Source organism: Equus przewalskii, chromosome 1 (assembly GCF_037783145.1).
Source record: "Equus przewalskii isolate Varuska chromosome 1, EquPr2, whole genome shotgun sequence".
Classification (NCBI taxonomy): Eukaryota; Metazoa; Chordata; class Mammalia; order Perissodactyla; family Equidae; genus Equus; species Equus przewalskii.
Genome location: NC_091831.1, coordinates 95,018,632 through 95,038,812, shown reverse-complemented (window position 1 = coordinate 95,038,812; position 20,181 = coordinate 95,018,632). Strand labels below are relative to the sequence as shown.

At 47.0% G+C, this 20,181-nt stretch overlaps 1 long non-coding RNA gene across 2 annotated transcripts in view; it reads right to left on the bottom strand.

The window, feature by feature from the left end:
• LOC139083131 (uncharacterized) overlaps positions 1-20,181 on the bottom strand; it is a 67,289-nt gene that overhangs the window by 15,166 nt on the left and 31,942 nt on the right. The window contains exons 6-8 of one of the 2 annotated variants that reach the window (XR_011539703.1): positions 18,697-18,922; positions 16,071-16,185; positions 13,026-13,080 (exon numbers count right to left, since the gene is read on the bottom strand). This is a non-coding gene — a long non-coding RNA (uncharacterized lncRNA). The remainder of the gene's footprint in view (positions 1-13,025; positions 13,081-16,070; positions 16,186-18,696; positions 18,923-20,181) is intronic. The other variant, XR_011539701.1, reaches the window with a different exon arrangement.

The window sequence follows — 20,181 nt, the reverse complement described above, 5'->3', positions numbered from 1 at the left end:
CACAGAAAAGCTCAAGTGAACAAGTATAACTGACCTATAACCCTACATTTGCCAGCACATGGCTTAGGCTATTGAGCCAAAGATATGCGTGGACCCAAAAGTTCTGAGTCACTTTCAGTAGCTTGTTAAGATGTCATGATGTCAAAGATTCTGAGAGATTCCACCCTCCTGATTCTTTCTGTGCAGGATGCTCAATAGAGAATCTCAAGTTATCAACCTACTGTCCATTGGCCAACTTCTAGGAGGTTATAGAAAAGGTCAGTTGTTGCCCTTGAACTTTCTAAAGCAAAGAAGACAAATAGCCGTCTCCAATAAATCGATAGTAGCTGCCTGGAGCAATGGGTTGGGAAGGATTCTGGGGCTGTGGGGCTGTGGGAACCAAGGAGAGTCCTTGGGGAGAGAGCATCTGGGGTTCTCAACATTTCCTCCTCCATTCTTTAAGATAATTCAGCTTCAATCCCACATCCTCACCCCTGTTCCAATTAGGCAGCTGGCGCTAAGTCATTCCTATTACAAAAATTCTAGAACCTTAACTATTTGAAGCCAAAGTTCAGGAAGAAAGAGAGTCAAGATCAAATTAGCAATGTTTTCAAATACAAAGAAGTGAGGGGAATGGAGGCCATGTACCAGATGCTTGCCATTCTTGCATCTAAATGGAAAATGAATTCTCGTACATTCCTCATGTTGTATTACCATTAGGACAGTGACTACAGTTTACGGTCAATGTGTGGGTCTTCATGGGAGATGCAAACAAGTACTGAGATGGATTACATTCTAAATGAAGTTGACAACACATTCTTGTTGGTTTTCACCCATGGACACGTGCACAAAATCTGTTTGGTGATATAATTAGAAGACAAAACCGTCTTCAATCTGCAAATATCAATGAGCCACTCATTGGAGAGGTACCAAATGTGTGACTTTGTTTCCCTGAATGTCACTATGCATAGACCTTACAATATCCCAATAAGCAGGGATTTTTGAAAGTCCCCAAGAATTGAATCAACCACTTACCCAATGTTTGAATACACTCTCCAACATTTCTGCCAAGTTGCCCTAGCTTTTGTCTGAACAAATCCATGGATGAGGACTCACAGCCTTCTGGCCAGTGCAGTCCATTTGGAGTGGGCTCAGCCAGAAGCTCTGGCTGGTTAAACATCTTCCTTAATGGGAACAAAATCTATAGACCTATACTTTCCATCCTTCAGCCTCACATCTCCCCCTTGAGGACTCTCAGAACAGTCCAGTCCTCTCTCAGACATTCCTTCAGCCATCTCATGATAGGATCCTATAGCCCTGGGATTGGCCATCTACAGCCCTGGGGCCAAATCTGGCCTTCCACCTGTTTCTGTAAATAAAGTTTTATTGAAACACAGCCACACCCATTCATTTACATATTGTCTCTGATGCTTTCACACTTCAGCAGCAGAGCTGAGTAGTTGTGACAGAGACCAAATGACCTGGAAAACCTAAAATATTTACTCTCTGGCCCTTCACAGAAAAAATCAGCCAATTGCTGCTGTAAGACCACAACTTTTTCAGCGCTGTGCTGACAAGCCACCTCTTGCTGGTACTCATCATGGGGCATGGTTTTGAATCTTTTCACCCTGATCACTCTCCTGTTAACAGCTCCCATTAATTTATGTTCATTTTTTTAAAGATCAACCCCAGAACTGTGCGCCTGCAGGAGCTGGATAAGACTCGTCTCCTTGCTTTTTCTTAATAGTGAGCCTGTCCTTCTGGAAGATTGCATTTGCCTCCTCATGGTCAACAGTCACTGCTGACATCTGAGGTCTTCCCTGTTGACAACAAAATCGCACCACCATTACTAACATTTACTGAGCTCTTGCTATAAACCAGGCCAGTGGTAAGTATTCATTTTATATCATTGCTTTGATTGTTTCCATCCAACTAGCTACAAGGGAGATCCAACCATTATCCCCATTTTACAAATGAGGAAATTGAGGGCTCACAACAGTTAAGTAAATACCCAAGGTCACACATTCTCAAGTGACACGGCTAGATTTCAAACTCAGGTTCCGCTCACTCCCTAATTCCTTTTATAACAGCTTTCTCCTTCCCGGGTGCTAGGGCTTCATTGGGTTATATTTGGTTATGGTTTCCAGAAAAGTAAAACTTGACTTTAATTTGACAATTTGGCTCACTTGCGTTTATTCATTCAACCATTTATTTATTCAACTAATAGTCGATCGAGCAACCACACGTGCCAGGCCTTGTTGTAGGTGCTTAGATAATGGCAGTGAACAAAGTGGAAAAAAGTCACTGCCTTCATGGAGCTCACCTTCCAGCAGGGTGAGGGAGAGGGGAAGAGGCATAAATAAATAAGGAAAAGATGTATCAGAAAGCAGTAAGTGCAATAAAGAAAAAATAATAAAGCAAGGAAGGAATAGCTTGCTGGAGTGGGCAGGGTTACAATTTTAAGTAGGTGGTCAGAATAGCCTTGCTGGCAAGGGAACCTGTAGGACGTGGAGGACTGAGCCACATGGGCACCTGGAGGAAGAGCCTTCCAAGCCGAGAAAGAGCAGGTGCAAAGACCCTAGGGCAGGAGTGTAGCTAGCATGGTCAAGAAGTAGCAGAGAGACCAGTGATGGAGCAGAAGGACCAAGGTGATAGTAGTAGGAGGTGAAGTCAGTGCCATAGATTGAATGTTCGTGCCCCCCCAAAATTCATAGTTACATCCCAATGCCCAGTGTGATGGTATTTGGGGGTGGGGCCTCTGGGAGGTGATTGGGTCATGAGCGGAAATGCTCATGAATGGGATAGTGCACTTATAAAACAGATGAAGGATGTGGCACATGAGAGAAAGAGTAGAGTCCAGGATGCCACCAAGATCTCTGGCCTGGGCAAGCGGAAGGATGGAGTTGCCCTTAACTGCGATGGGAGAAGACTGCGAGGGACAGGTCTGGAGGGGACGATCGTGAGTTAAGTTTGGACACATTAAGTCTGGGATGCCAATGAAACACCCAAGTAGAGGCGCTGAGTATCCAGTTGGCTATGAGAAGGAGGTTCAAGGAGGATCTCTTTGTTCATTCAGCCCTTCATTTATTCACGGCTGTCTACTGAGTGCCTGTTTCAGGTCAGCAAGTTGTAAAGCCATCAAAATGTTTCTGGACAAAAAAATAAACCTGTATTTCGATCAATACCAAATGGCACGGCCTACTATCTTAGACTATTAACAGCCATCGTTCCTGCATCAGCAGCACCAGCACGCCCTCTACACAGACACACAGACACACAGGCGCGCAAACCACAGAAGGCTGGAGCCTCCGCAGAGGAAATCTGGGGGGAAGAGAAAGGGAAAAGATAAGGCAGATGCACCCTGGATGGAGGCAGAGCTCAGTGCCTCTCCCCTCCTGTGCCTGACACTTTGCTCCTGCATCTCCCAAAACTCCCCAGCCACCCCCACATCCCCTCGCTCATCTGGCCTGGCCACCTCCTCCAAGAGCGATGACCCCGCAGGCACCACGGGCCAAGGAAGGTGTATGGTCTCCTTCTAGAACTGCAGCGAGGGAAGATCCCTCTGATCTTAGATGACATCCTTTTTTTTTTTTTCTTTTCCAGCTTAATTATGGCTTCTAGCAGAAAGGGAAGAGCTGGTGCAGAAATCTACACGCTGAACTCACTGGCACAAAGGTTCCAGACAGACAGACCTAGGGAGCCTTTGCTCTTGGACTTCGGCTGGGAGATGGAGACTTTTAATTAGAACTCGTTATTAATGGGAAATGCTGCAAATTAAAACGAGGCCTCCTCCCCCTCCCTCCCTCCTCCCCACTATATTTATCTCTGATCTCAATTAGAAAGTTCAGGGACTCGCTGCTGAATAGAATTTGTGGAGATGAAAGCTACTGGAGACACCAGGAGGAGGGTGAAGACGTGGGAGTGGAGGGTGGGGGTGGAAACTGGAGAGGGAAGGCAGGAGGCTGAGCCAGGGCCGAGTTGGGGGGGGCTCCCAGGACCACAATCAGGCCCCGAGCTCCAAAACAGGTCCTGGAACTGCCCCCAGAAAGTCCTCCTCAGCTTTTCCTGCCTCTTACACTGGTGACAAATGCCTCCTCTCCTCCGAGAGGGAATAACTAGTCACCGACACACAGATGAGACATCAGAGGTGGCCATGCTCTGAAAGGGACCATGTGCAGCAAGAGCCGGGCCAGCTTCAGTTTTGATCGGTTCATACATTTTCAAAAAATTTTTGGATGGAAAATGATTTTCCCAGTTGCTAAGATAACGCATGCTGGTGATTTTATAAGTTCACATATTAAAGATAAGGTTAAAGTAGAAAAGAATAAAGTAAAAATCATTCGAAATCTCACCGCCTAAACAGATCTGCCCTGTTGGTAGTTTTGGTGAGCGTCCTGCGTCCTGGCCATCTCTGTCTCTCTTTCACGGTTTTATTTCTTGGGGATAATGCTATATATATCAAATGTCCCGAGGCACACTTCTCCCTCAACAAAATATATTTCGAGACATCTTTCTATATCAATCAACATAAATCTATGTCATAATTTGTAATGGCTATGTGGCATTCCATTATGTGGCTGTACCATAATTGATGGAACCAGGCCCACCTTAGTGGTCATTTAGGTTGTTTCCAGCCCATTCTTATAAACACCACTGTGCCTTCTCTTTTTTTTTTCACTATATTCATAAACATATTTTTTATTAGAGAATAATTGACATATTGGTTTCAGGTATACTATATAATGATTCGATATTTGTATATACTGCAAAATAATCCCCACAAGTCTAGTTACCATCAGTCACCATACAATCTTACAAATTTTTCTTCTCGTGATGAGAACTTTTAAGATTTCCTCTCTTGGCAACTTTCAAATACACACTACAGTATTATTGACTCTAGTATACATGCCATACATTATAGCCCCATGACTTGATATCTTGCTACTTGTGACAACGTGGATGGACCTCAAGGGTATGATGCTAAGGGAAATAACTCAGACAGAGAAAGACAAACGCTCTATGATTCATTTATATGTGGCATCTAAGGAACGAAACAAACAAAACAAAACTCAAAGATGCAGAGAACAGAATGATGGTTATCAGAGCAGAGGGAGGTTGAGGGGGTGGGCAAACTGGGTGAAGGGGTCAGGAGGTACAAACGGCCAGTTATGAAATAAAGAAGGCTTCCGTTTTGTAGAGCTGAGCTGGGACTGGCCCACGTTGCTCCCTCCATCCGTCCACCGCACGGGTCTTCCCAGGGTCCAACAGCTCCACCTACGGGCTGGAAGACCCCAGAGCAATAGCATCTTCTCACGGCCTCTGCTCAGAGTTGGAGCTGTCAAGTGTAGCCTCCAGCCCTAACACTCTGCCTAGTGGCCTGGAACCGTGGACAGTCACATTCCCGGAGGATTTATAACAAGCAAACCTCATGTTATGGGTTAAACCCTTAGGAGGACCTTCAGAAGGACAGGAGCCCAGGCTCTGCACACTCGCTACGGTTTCCTGATTATTCTATCCAACTGTGAGATGACATTTGGAAGTATGAGCACGACAATCCAATTTCACCCAAAGAGAGGGAGAGACAGAGACAGAGAGCTCGTGTCGGCCAGCCCAGGAGCGAATCCTGATGCCTCCCACCCTGGTTGTAGAACAGAGGCCAACTGACTTGGCCTCTCTGAGCCTCACTTCCTTCATTCCAATATGGTAGGAATGATCCCACCCTTGCAGGTTTGTTGGAGAATTAGAAATAATACATTGAGATGCTCACACACGGTCAGCAGTGGTAGCTATAATTATCATTATTGTGAGTATTGTTTACAATAGCAAAATAACACAGTATTAGTAACAAATTTCACTCCATCCTGCCTTCTGCTGGTCTGACTGGGAGTATGTACAAGACACGGGCTCTGCCCTCAAATCAGGCACAAATCTATCTGTAGGCAACTCTCCCTGGAAGCAGGTCTTTAGAGAGGCACGCAGTGGCCATGGAGAGTGAAAGAAGTCTTCCTGGAGGAGGCGGCACAGGGGAAAGAATGAAAGGAACGTGCAGCACAGTGAGGGGAATTTCGGAACCGGGTGGGAAAGGACCTAAAGGTCATGAGGTCCAGCCCCTGCTTCCATCCTTAAGTGGAAACCCCCTCCTCACAGGTCTGCTTGCCCAGCTCCAGGGACAAGCCCCGCCACACCTGTAAGGCCACGCTTTGCCTCCACCAACAGCTCAGAGCTGGAAAACGCCCCTGCTCAAAGCTGAGGAGGCTCTAGCACAGGCTCTCTGGACCGTCCAGACGACGAGACGCAGACCTCAGAGAGGAGAGAGGCTGCAGCCACAGACAGGGTCAGCACCCACGGTCATGGGCGGCCCTGGCTGTCATCTGCCAAGAACAAGGACGGGTCCCAATGCCCAGATGACCTCTTGGCTACACCAGCCTCGTGGCCCATATTTCATACACGTGTTGTCCAGGATCTGTGTTTCCATTCCAGGCCGAGGTCCAGCTACTGGGGAGGACCTCAGAGCACCCCCATGACAGCCAGTGTGCTGGTGCTGAGGGCAGAGAAACCATGGGCAAGGGGTCTTCTCTCCATTACACACTGCTGTCCCCATCCAGATTCATGCCTCTGCTGTAGACTAGAACCATCTAACTGGCTCCCATAGTTGTCCTCTTTCCACTGCAAGCCCTTCCCCTCACCACTGCCAGATGATTCTATTGCAGCTGCTCCCCAGCTCTAAAACCATCCATAGCTCCCTACTGCCTCCACAATGAGGTTCACATGCATCGACCTAGCATGTGGAACTCTCCATTATCTGACCCCAACTCTCCCACTAGCTCTCCCTCCTCTCCAGACACACAGAAATGTCCAATGTCTCCCATACGTGTCCCCCATCTTCCCACCTTCCCGTCTTTGCTCAATTAATGCCCTCGCTTAGCAATGGCTCTCCTCCAGATCTCCACATGTCCAAACTCTGTCCCTCCTCCAAGGTGACACCTTTGCTCGTCAGCCATTCAGAAGTGACCCCTCTCCCCTCTGGCTTTCATTTGTATCTTTTGCATGGAAATTAGCATTTTACACTTTTCATAATTATTAATGATTATAGAGCATGAGCCTGGTAGACTCATCCCCGAGGACAGGGACGATGGCATTCATGTGTCTGAACACCATGACAATGATTACTAGTTGACGGATGTTCGGGACACACCTCTGGGTCTTAGGTCACCCTCTGACACTCACTGACTGTGTCCTCAACTGAGTCACAATCAAAAGCCTCAGTTTTCTCGTCTGTAGAATGGGGCTAATAATACCTTGCCAGGGTTATTCGTCCATCACCAGACTAACAAATAGGACCCTACTCTCCACAGCAAAATCAGCGATGAATGAGGCACCCAAGAGAGCGACCTCCAGGTGAGGTGCATGGAACGGAACGGAAAGAACAGACGTGAGGTTGGCTCTGCTCCTCCCCTGGAATCTGGGCAAAGTCCACCGCTTTCCCAAAGCTGGAGTTCTGGGAGGTGGGGCGGGGGCTCCCTGGGAGGCTGGAAACTTCACTTTACCTCCCTTCTGGAGATCCCCAACCCTCTGCCCATCCCTCAGAAAGATGCTGGACCCCGTCTCCACTGCCGGAAGCCCCGTCCTGGTCCCCTACCTCTCCTCTTGAATGCCCCCCCCCCATCCCTCCCCACCCAGGGTCCCAGGCCTCGCCTGCCCCTGCTGGGGGACTGGGGCTCCTGAGAAGCTTAATGCATCACCCAAGGTGCTCACTCTCCCAGCCAAGCAGCCCAGGCTCCAAAATTACCCCTTGTCTGCTAATTGCTCGCTGCTATCTCTCCCTCTCTGTAGAACTATCACTGCCAGCAATTAGCACAAAGATCCTTCCTCACTCTAGTTAAGATCCCGGGTGCAGTTAAACGCTCCCAGATCCCAATTAAGTGATTTCAAATGCAATTCATTCCGGCTCATTAAATAATTCCTGGGCTGGCTTTCCTTCTATGACCACCTTAGAAATCTCTTTTTCCAGAGAAGAGGAAAACACCGAGGGCGGCTTGATAACAGGAGACCATCCGGTCTGGGATGGGGAAGCGGAAGGATTTCTGCTTGGCCTCTCCAGCATCGTATTTTGCATTTCACTCCCTCCCTCGGGTTCCCACCCCGCTCCCCCTCCAGCTCTCTGCCTCCATCCTTTTCTCTCGGAAATGACTTCACCTGACAGCTATGGATTTAGAGCTTTTTTGCCAATTACTTATGCCCAGTGAGAAAATAGGTTTTTAATGTCTGTCCTTGTTCCGCCCAGCCTGGCTCCCTCACCGTGAAGTGAGCCCACGGCCCCTCTCCCCGAGCAGACTGCGCTCCTTGCCAAAGGCTCTGTTCCCCGGGGAGGCATCCATGCTACAGAGCAGGATGGACCAGCCTGTGCGTTCGGCTTCCCTGGGCAGCCCAGTTCAACGCTCATTCATTCATTCATCCTTCATTACTAAGATTTACTGAGGATTTACTATACGCCAGGTATCAGGTGAGCATTTTACACGTATTAATTTACTAAATCCTTAAAACAATCCCGTAAGATAGATGCTCTTATTAACGCAGTCTTACAGAGAGAAAGGTTAAGGCTCCTGAGAAGCTTAATGCATCACCCCAAATCAATCGACTCGTAAATGCCTCAGTTAGGGCTGGGACTCAGGTGCTGGTTTTCCCACACACGTGTGGCCACCCGGTGCACAGCCCGTGCTTGGTGCTCCCACCTGTGCGGGGCCCTGGCACACCTGGGGATGCCTCAGCAGGCCGAGGTCCCTGCCACCCACAACCCACATTCTTCCTGGGGAGACAAACCCTTCAACTATTTTTCTATAACACACACTTGGTCTGGTGAGGGCTGTGATGGAAGTTTGTGCGAAGTGCTGAGGGAACTCAGGCAGCAGAGCCATCCATCCTGCCTGGGGAAAGAGGAGGTTGGTTGGGAAGGACTACAAGAGGAGGCAACCTGCCACCCAGGCCTTGAAAGCTAAGAAAGAAATCAGATGAAGGAGGGCAGTGAAGGGCATTCCTTGGAGAGGGAACAGCATGAAGAAAAGCTCAGAAGCTTGAAAGGGGCTGGCATGATTAAGCAGCACCATCCCAGGGGAGACACAAACCAAGTGTGGTGGGGCATTTGTTGCATAAATATTCCTGTAAGGCAGTGGGGTTCTCACCTGGGGGTGACTCATCCCCCTACCTTCCCCTGCCCCAGTAGACTTTGGGCGATGTCTGGAGGCATGTGGGGTTGTCACAACTAGGTGGGGAGGTGCTACTGGCATGTAGTGGGTGGAAGCCAGGGAGGCTGCTAAACATCCTCTAACGTGCAGGACAGCCCCCACCACAAGGAATACACACCCCTCTGATCTCAATGGAGCCGAGTGGAGAAATCCTGGTCCAGAGGAGTGATGGTACCAAGGTACCCAGAGCAAAGTGAAATCAGTTCTGATTGAAGAAATCAGAAAAGGCCCATGGAGAAGGGGTATCTGAGCATCTCTTAAAATGAGTAGAGTGGACAAGTAGGGATGGAGGACATTCCCACCAGGGAGAGAGCATGCGCAGGCCCCGGGAGGCGGTGGTGAGGGGCATGTTCAAGGAACTGTCTGCTTTGGCCGTTTGCAGGGTTCGTAAGGAGCAGGCAAGAGGAAAGGGCTGGAAAAGTAGTTTCAGGTTAAATCTTCGTGAACCTTGAAGCAACTGAGAATGATTTAACAAGACAAGGGGGAGCCATGGAAGGTCTCCAGGCATCAGGAGCCAGGAGATACACTTGAACTCAGGCAACGGCGGGTAGAGGCTGGAGGAAGGGTGACCAGAGAGGAGGCCGTTTCGATGTTCCTAGCAGGAGTTTCTGGCATCCTGAGCTTTGCAAAGTGGCAGCCACATGGGGAGGAGAGGACAGTACCACGAGACTATGCAAGGGAGAGGAGGCTTGGGAACTGCAAGGGCCTGGACACTGACTGCACGCCTAGGAGGATGGAGAAGGAGAGGACAGGAGGGCTGCGGAGGAATCCCCATCTCAGGGGAGCAATGAGCGATGCAGGCCACCAAATGGTAGGAGCGGAGGGCACTCAGAGGAAGGCTTCCTGCTCACCGTGACCCAGCGCCTCTGGGAGAAAGCCAGGAGGTGGCAACCCCGGGCACTTTGCTCATCTGCAGTCCCAAGGGGAGCGCAAAGCGGGGGCCAAGGAGGCTGCACTGGGAAGGCCTGCTGGAAGGGCCTGGACGGCATCACCTTGGCAGAGGAAGGCACAGTCTGAGCACTCGGGTCTGCTTGTTGACGGTGCTGATGGGGACGGTAACAACAGCAGCAGTTAACTCGTGTGGGGAAGTCACCCCCTGCCGGGCCCATCGCAGAACACATCCCTCGCACAAGACTGAGCCACAGCTGAGCCTCACTTTACCCAGCAGACACTTCCCTGGGAGACACACAAACCAAGCTCCTGGGAATTAATTTAAAATTGAAATGGAATTCGATATTTTAATTCGTTAAAACAAGCATGCATTACTTTTGTAATTAAAAATATAAGAAATTTTTTAAAAATGGAAACCAAGATCTATGCACAAATATACTCACTAAAGTATTTTCTAGAATAGCAATGTGTTTGCCACCAGTAGACCACCAACTACGTCCAGGCATTACACTGGGTGTGTTTTACGTGAAAACAAACAACTATTTGCTTTAAAAAAAAAAAAAAAAGGAGAGTTTTCTTTTAATGGACTGGTATACAGTAGGACTGCAATAAAATGTGTTGAATGAATTCTTTAATTCACCCCAGTTAGAACTGAAGGGCATCTGACTGGGACGGGCCTCAGGTCGGAGTAAGAAACAGCAGACGTGAAGGCATGCAGATCATGCAGGGCTCGTCTGAAATAAGCAGACTGGCAACGGGGGTGGGCTGGAGCTGTGCAGCCCCTCCTGCCCCAGATCAGGTCCTGGGAGCAGGGGGAGCGAGTCTACGGCAGGGAAGCAACGCCCCAGCAGGGAGGCAGGAAGGGGGACCCTGAGAAGGGGAAAGCTTTCGGGGAGCCAGGAGGGCTGTGTTGAAGGCAGGCTGTAGAACTCACTGATGGCCCTGAAACCAGGAGCCTCAAGGTCTCAGTGACGTACAACACCGAGCACATCTTCGTCTTCAGAGGGTCGGCTAGGGACGGCTCTGCTCCACATGCCTCTCATCCGCCTCCTGGGAGCGGTGAGCTACCCAGCCAGGCTTTTCTCAAGGCAACGACATAAGCTCGAGAGGGCAAGACCAACTCCACAAGGCATTCCAAGCTCCTTCTTGCATCAGGTCTGCTAATGTCCACCTGGCCAAAGCAGGTCATATGGCTGAGCCAAAGGCAAGGAGCAGGGAAATATACTCACTCTTCTGTGGAAGGGATTACCAAGCCTCCTAGCAAAGGGCCTGGGTATACGCAGGGGTAAGAATTGAGGGCAATAATCACCACACAGCCTCAGCCCAGAACCTATTTGCAATTTCCTATTCTCACGCACCAAATGTGCTCAAAGCGAGCCCTGTAATAAACTAGGAGTGGCTCTTTGTGGTGGATGAATGCGCTCCCCTGAGATTCTAAATGAGAGTCACGAAATAGAAGAGGGTGCAGGGAGGGTGCTGGCCTGTGAATCAGAAGCCTGGGTCTTTCCAGGATTCTTGGCGCTCAGCCTGTTGAGCTGCAGCTTCAGGTGACGCTGACCTAACCTTAACCTTCACGTCGACCCTTTGACACTGTCGATCACCTTTGTCCTCATGAAACTGTTTTCCCTCTTTCCAGAACATCATTCTCTCAGTGTTTTCATTCTGCTCCGATACCCTCACCCCGAGCAGTTCCTTCTCAGTTTCCTTTAAGGCTTCCCCTCCACCTGCCCCTGAAATACTGGTGTCCCCCAAAGGCCAACTTAGACTTCATTTCTCACCCTACGCCAAGGATGAGCTTCAGAGCACCCACAGACTCCAAGAAAAGTATGTAAACTAGTTAAACTCTTCTCTCTGTAGATTTCTGAATTGGGGGTTCATGGGTTTCTTAAGATCCATGCAGGGGTCCATGACTGCCAGTAGGTTACCAACCCTGCTCTGCTCGCTTCCAGGTCGGTTCTCACCTTCCCTCAGGCCTTGAACGTCACCCCCACCCTGATGACTCTGAATCTTTACCTCCACAAAAACCTCTCACCTCTCTGCACCCAACCACCCACTTAGTCCCAAGGGCAGCTCAAACAAGTCCATGACAGAGGTCCACATAGAGCTCATTAGCACTTCTCCTCATGGATTTCCAGACTCAGTGATGGCATCACATTGCCCTGTCCTCTAGGCAAACTTCACAGAGTTGTGTCTGCTCTCTGCCTTGCCTTCCAGTTATTCCTTAAATCCATACCTTCCCCTCCATCCCAACTATCCAGCCTCAGTGGGAGCCCCCACACCTCTCATCTGAATATTCTCCCAACTGATCTCCTTGACTTCAATCTCCCCAGTCCAGTCCCCTCCATGACATCAGTGGCTCCTTCTAAAATCCAAAGAGGATGATGCAAATCTCCTGCCTAAAATGCACCCACAATCTCCCATTGCTTTCAGGATCAAATCCAAAGATCTTGGCAGGCCATACAAACTCATTATGAGCTGGTTCCCACCTACAGATCCAGCCCCATCTCTCCCAACAAGCACCGTGGCCAATTATTGGCAGTTCCCAGAGCATATGCTGCTCCCTCTCACCTCTAGACCTTTATGTGGCTGCTCCCTTAACCCTTCTCCCAAACTTTCACTCTTCCTGTAAGATTGAGCTTTGACATTACCCCCTCCGGGAAGCATTTTCAGACCCCAGACTGGGTAAGCGCCTTTTCTCTGAGATCTTATAGAACCAAGGAACTTTTCTGTAACAGCTCCAACAAGGTTGTACTGCCCAGTGATTTATAAATGTCACATGAGCAGGAATACTGTTTAGGCCTCACAAAGGCCTTATAGCATATGACACAATAGCAGGTGTTCTATCAATGTCTGTCAAATGAATGAATATTTAACTGATATATGAATGGATAAAATATTGGTTGGACCTCTTACCTGTCTTGTGATATTGGGTAAATCTTGTACCTCCTATAGGTCTCAGTTTCCTCATCTGCAAAGTGGAAATAATAATCTAAACATTAATAGTGAACAACGAATGGTGGCCCATTCACACAACCGAAAATTACATAATCAAAAAATGTTGATCAAGACTATGTAATACCATGGAAAATGCACATGATGTTAAAATGAAAAAACCAGGGTAGAAAAATAATGTGGAAGGTGCAATTGCAACTACACAAAAAGAATAATTGTGTGTGGACACAACACGTCCACACACACAAAGGACTGGAAAGACAGGTACCAACATTCATCCTCGGGTGGTGTGTCCATGAATAACTTCTCCTTCACTTTATATTCCCATGCTTTCCACATCTTCTTTAGAGAATGTGCATTATTTCTATATGAAAATTAAACTTTATTACTAAAAAAAAAAGAAAAGAAAAGAGGTTTCTAAGAAAAGAGCCCAACGTCCTCCTCACTTGGCAACGTGTTGAAGGCCTCCCAGCCCTCTCAGAGAGGGAGCTGATGGCGTCCCTCCCAGGTCTTCCAACTCTAAAGAAGCTTGTCCCCAGACTCCGTGCCTCCCACTGGGCTCACAGGCAGTGCTGCAGGTGCCTGCGGTGAGGATGCCCATGAACACCATGCCTGGAAGGAACTCTGTCCCTGGTGCTGTGAGCATGGGAGGAAGCACTCCAGAGGCTCAGATTCAGCACAGGGGGGATGAACATCTTTCTGAAACCTCACTGTGTGAGAACACACTCCTGGAACCAGCTCTTTGGGACTGCCCACCTTCAAGGTCTCACCCTCTGCCCTTCCATCCCAGGAAGGGCACCCCATTGCATGTCATTTAGAGCATCAAACTGCTAAATCAGAGCCATTGTTCTGACTCTCGTTGGAGGGGGTTCTGGGAAACCCACATTTCCACCCACTGCTGATAGGAGTAGAAAATGGTATCATCTTCCTGTTGAGTCATTTGGCAAGTTGTATTTGACCCTGACTTTTACTTCTAAGCATTTATTCAGGAAAATGGCAAGAGAGAATACTCGAAGAATGTTCATCAAACTCTATTGATAATATTAAAAAACTAGAAATAATGTCAATTCCAAAATAAGGATTGATTAAATAAATTATGATAGAATCACTAAATGGGTTACCATGTAACCATTAAAATAACAAGGTGGGAGAATAGCTTATTACATGGGACTGTTTGTGGCATATTTTTAAGTTAAGAAGCAGATTACAAGACAGTCTATACATATGATTCCGTTTTGCAATATGTATAAATGGATCCTAAATGTATCTATAAGCACAGAAAAGAGACTGATAGGATAAACAAAAAACTGTTAGTAGTTATTTCTGAGTAATGGCTTTCCTCTTTTTGGCTCATTTCTATTTTCTACATTTTCTGTAATTAGTTTGGATTGGTTTTGTAACATGAAAAAATATTTTAGAAGAGTTATATTTTTAACAATCTTCCAATTCTCTTGAGCCATCTTACTTTTAAGTCTTGTACTACGGATTGGCCATCTTTCCTTTACTCCACTCAGTTCCACCTTCTTAAGCTTTAGGGCTTGTGCCAGCTGCATCCACTCTGGGACAGCACGGAAGCTTCCCAAAGACTCTAAGGTCTTCTTTATCACCCAATTTCTCCTTACCAGTTCAAGGACTAGAGTCGTAGGACCCCATGTGTTTCTCCCTGTGTGCCAACACACGAATTTAACAGTAAGGCAAGTCTAGAAAGTGTCAGACACCCAGCTTGTAGACGAATGGAATTGCTAGTTGGTTGGACTTCCCCATCCCAGGCTGCCCCATTCTTGGGCACACGGACACCGAAACCCAGTCCTTGTTCTGCTCAGTGGGCCACGTGCCTGGTGCAAAGCTCTATCCTTAAGGCAGAGGGGGTCCTTTTTAAAATTCAAAAGGCAACCATCGTCTTGCCAATCATGGTGCCTGCAGGGCTGAGTCTCCCTACGGGGGCTGTTTTTCTAATTTGCACAAAAACACTGGGGGCTGGCGGTGGCCTTGTCCTCTACACAGTCTGCATCAAGAAGCCAATATCGATTTCCTCCACCAGCTCAGGCAGCTTCCATAGATATTGGATCTCTCCCTTTCTCCTATAAGCTTCTCAAATGCTCTCCAACCTGCTTCTACCCCGAGTTCCTCTACCCTCTTCCAGAGTGAGCAGCAGCCTTGCGTTTCACCCCACAGAGTGGCAGGGGGCGTTGTTCAGGTTCCCAACCCTGGCTACACATTAGAATCCCTCGGGGAGACTTTGAAAGTCCAGATACCTCAGCCACACCTCAGACCAGTTAAATCAGAACCCCCGGGTGGGACCCAGCCAGGCTGAGAAGCACTGCTTATTGGAAACAACCTGAAGTTTAAAAAAAAAGTTGGGTTTAAGGCTCAGTTCCTCCGCTTATCACCACAATCTTGGACAAATTACTTTTTCTCAGCCCAGTTCTCCAACTGGGAAACCACCAGATCAATGATTTCCAGTCGAAATCATACTGTGAACTGGTAAATCCTATAAATGTTCTACCACTGACCCCAGAAGGAGAGAGCAAAAGAGACACAGCCACTGAGATCAAGAAAGAGTGGGGGGAGTGGGCAGGGGGAGGCACAGGCATGAGGTGCTAAAACTTTGGCTCACCAGGCCGTGAAACAGTGGTTGAGAGTTAGAGGTCCAGATGGTCCCGGAGATTCCTCTCCTCTCGTAAAATTGGTATTCGATACATGTGTGCAAAGCTGGCAGGAAGATAAACCTCTGTGCTTCCACATGGCTCAGAGGGGATTGTGAATTGCCTAAATATGATGCCATTTATTTTTCCAGATTCAGGTCATCAGGCTCAGAGAATTTGCTGTTATTGCTACTCCTTCCCCATACCATCTTGAGTCCTCGCTTTCTGTGTACCAGGCAAAACCTTTGAGCTATTACCAGTCATTTCCAACCACTTGGCTCCCCAGAGAGACCAGCAAGAGAAATAAAGTCACCTGGCCAGAGAAGTAAAAACCTCTTAAGGATTTTATCAAATCTCTTACCTTTTTCCACTTTTACAGTCCCTTCCGCAAAGAGAAGCCATGTGTCATTTTCCTCCACATTGAGAAGCTATCCTGCCAGGTGATCTGATGTAGCAGAAAGAACACTGGGTCAAGCCTAAAAAGACGTGAAGTCAAGACTTGAAGCTCCACCACTTCCTAACTGCTCGAAGAAGTGTACCTCCTCGAGCCTCAATTTCCTCATCTGTGAATTGGGGATGGTAATACTGTTCTACTTTCCTTACGAGGTTTTGTGAGGAGCAGTTGATAAAGTGCAACTGAGAACAATTAATAAACTCTATTATTCTAGCCACGTTCCCTGTCAGATCTGCTCAAGCCTATATCCTCCCACCCTCAGACTCTGTGGTTCGCTGGAGCCAACAGCATCCCCTTGGCCATGCTCATTGGATGAGGGATGGTCATATGACCTAAGCTGGCCAGTGAGCCTTTTGCTGGTTCTATTCAGAAAAAACAAGTTTCTATTTTTGCAGGGAGCTATCTTGTCCCGACAAGGGAAGGGGCATTCCAAAGAATGAAAGCAACAGAGAGAGAAGCAGGACAAAAGACCTTTAAAGACAAATTTCCAGTGATGTCATTTGAGTACCTGTATGAATTCATTCATTTGTTCTTTCATTCAACAACTAGCTATTATGTTCCTCCTATATTCCATGTCCATTTCTGGAAGTTTGGTATTTGGTGATGAAGAAAAGAAAGACCCTACCCTACTGGAGCTTGCAGTCCAGGGGGAACCCCAGGCAATAAGTAAATACCAAGTAGACACATAATATAATGCCAGGTTACGATAAGTGCCATGAAGACTGAAGGGGAGGTGTTATTTAGACTGAGTGACTGAATCCAGCTCTACCTGCGGACTCTCAACCTTTGTGAGCCAATAAAGCCTCATTATGCTATGCCAGCTTGAATTGGGTTGCGATCAGTTGCCACCAAGAGTCCTGATGAATACAGCTTTACAAATGTAAGGATTGGTAATGATGCTGATGCTGATCATTAAAATAGCAGCACAAAAGCCTCTTTGAGTCTGGGAATCCATGTCTGAGATATTTATGCCAATGGACCACCCCAAAAACAGGAAGTTAGCAATAGATTTCCAAAAATATTCCCCATGGAATTAAACAAATACCAGGGTCATTCCTCTAAATTCATCCACTGCATCAGTTTACTTGAAAGTCAGAAATTTAACTTTAGAAAAAATGTGTTTAGAAGGTTGGAGCTGTTGATCATCAAGTCAAACAAATCTTTAGGTTGGTCACCTGTGGCCAGTTGGCCATAGCAATGTTGCCAGAACTAGCACCTAGCACTTATGTGGATTTAAGAGGGGACTCTAAAAGCATTAGGAATAATGCCATTAAACAGCATCCACAGCCAGAACCCACAGTCAGCTGACTTCCTGCAGTTCTTACAGAGTAGTTAGAGGCTGAGAGTTGCAAACTCTGACCTTGCACAACCAGTCATCAACAGGGGAGTGCAAATGCCCAATAATATCATCATTCCCACAGAAGTTGAGTTTCAGTATTTCAGTTTTAAATTCCTGACACCCAGGACATTTTCTAATGTTTTATAACTCACCCCCGCTCCCTCACACACAAACCCAATCTCTAGAATTCTGGTGGGATGACTAGTCTTTAAGGAATGCCCAACCATGGGAGCTTCCCAGCTTGAGCTCTTGGAAGGACCCTGGAACATCCTCTATCATTTTGATGCATTGGATGTACAACCAAATAAAGAACAATGTGAAACTGGGACTTCTGTCATTGTCCTCCTGGGCTGCCACACCCACACGGTGAATAATCCTGGCCTTACTCAGATTAAGACATGTGCAAGCCAAGATGAGCCTACTCAAAATCAAGGCAAGTACTTCAAGCCTTCTGCAGCGTCTGGAATTTTCTCAGGCTTCTCCTCCACAAAATGCAACAATCGCTGAGACTCTGCATTACCTGCTGGGGAAAGATGCTCAGTGTCCCTAACTAGATAGCCATGAGGACCCTTTCCAAAATGTCAAGCAGCTACTGTCTTCCTTAGCTGGGCTGGTTTAAAGCTTTGCACAGCAGGACTGAAATGAGCTTTGCACAGGCAGTATTCTGTCAGGAGTGCTATGATTACAGTTTTGGCCCCTTTTGCACCAAAATCTTGACTCCAAGAAACATATGATCTACCAGAAAATATATCTCTCAACATGTCCCTAAAAATGTTGGAATACAAGATGTTACATCAGGGAAAAGTTCTATGGTCACCAAGTTTGAGAAACACTAGGTTTAAAAAAAAAAGACTTTTAAATGATAATACACATTGTGAATATCCCAGAGTGAGGTATGCCAGGGCTCCCGAATTTATTTTGTCAAAAACATTTTTTAGGTGGGAACACCTATTAATGTCCCACAAAACACAGTTTGGGACAAACTGAACTATAGCAATATTCAGTAGAATCCTTTATTTCCCAGACACTGTGGATTCAACACAAAGGAATAAATAAGAATGTTGGAACTCACACACTATGGAAAGACATTAAAAGAGATTATGCTCTGGATTTAACTTAAGTATAATGGAATCCAATAAACTACAGGTTAAGAAAAAAATTCTCTGCCTATGAATTTCCAAGTGACAAACTTACCTAGATACAAACAACACTCTATCACGTCGCTCAGATCACATCAGCTCAGCCTCCCACCAGCAGATGGCGATAGTTACAGCACAAGCTCCTTCCAGACTGGACCACAGAGTCCTCCATTTAAGAGTAGCAATCTTGCTGGGTTTCTACTCCGTTTTGAGGTATTTTGCAAACATGATTAATCCAATGGTGTCCCGAAAGTCCAAAAGCAGCAGATGTTTTCATGTGCCTGAAATAAAAGGGGCGCAACTGTGATGCAATTGAAAGGAGAGAGAATAAAAGATTGAAAGTGCTGAGAGAAAATAATGACTGCGCTCGTGCATTGTGATTCATTCCAAAGGAGGCACGGGTCAGAGGGACGGAGTGCTTAGCGTGCAACCCGGTACACATAAGGCGTCCATGATGATCAGCAAGGGAGTAGGGAGAGGACGAACGCGAGAACTTGAGCACAGGGCGCTATAGGACAAGCACCCATGTGGGCTGCCTGTGAGCCGGATGCTAATTCAGGAGAGAGCTGGGACTTTGTTCAAGGATCTGGTGGCAGAGTGTGATCAAAGTGCTGTAATTGAAGTGTGTATTTGCTCATTCAGCACCTCTTTTATTGAGTGTCTAATATATGCCAAACATACTTGCTGCCACTGGGAACACATTAATGACTGGAACAGATGTAGTCCCTACGCTTGAGATACTTACAGTCTATGGGGAGATGGGGGGAGAATGGGGAATAAATAAACAAAAACAAGGGAAGTGAAGACGGGGTGGGTGTTGGTGCACACATGGTCCTTTGTGGATAACTAGGTGCGGATCATACGTTCCAGGCCCTTCAAATTGGCACAACATCAGAGTGAGTGGGGAGGTGAGATGTGTGCCTCTCTTGGTATTGGAGGTGCTCCATGAGCCGCAGGTGGAGGCAGGAGAGAGCCACCCAGCTCCGCAGACCACCCTAGCACATGGAACTGATCTGCTTTGGAGAAAGGATGGCACATGAAATACTTATCTCTCTGAAGATGAAGCATCTGCTGGTTTTAAAGTTTCAGAGGACTCACATTCTGATTAAGTGAAATGCTCCCAGGGCCTTGGTCCCTCTGGACTCAAATAGCCTTACAAAGAATATGACCTGTTCTTAAGTAAAGGAACTTCCATGCTACCTGGCAAGGCAGTGGTGTTAGTTTTTAATTTTTTATCACTAAAGAACTGAGGAAATGTTCCAGTGGGTTTAGCTAAGAGACCTGTCTGTTAACCTCATCTGAGTTTTTTCTTATCTTGTGACCTTTACCCATACTGGTCTGCACTCCCTGTGTCATGGCTTTCTCTTTGCAGACAACCCCTAGGTTTTATTTAATAGGTCAAAATTTAGTTCAGTATTTATCCTTTATGATGCTGTGTTTGCTAAGATTAGGTTTGGCTATGAGTAGTAGAAAATTCAAAACAACAATGGCTTAAAAAGATAGAAGTTTATTTCTCTCTCAAATAAAAACTGAGAGATGA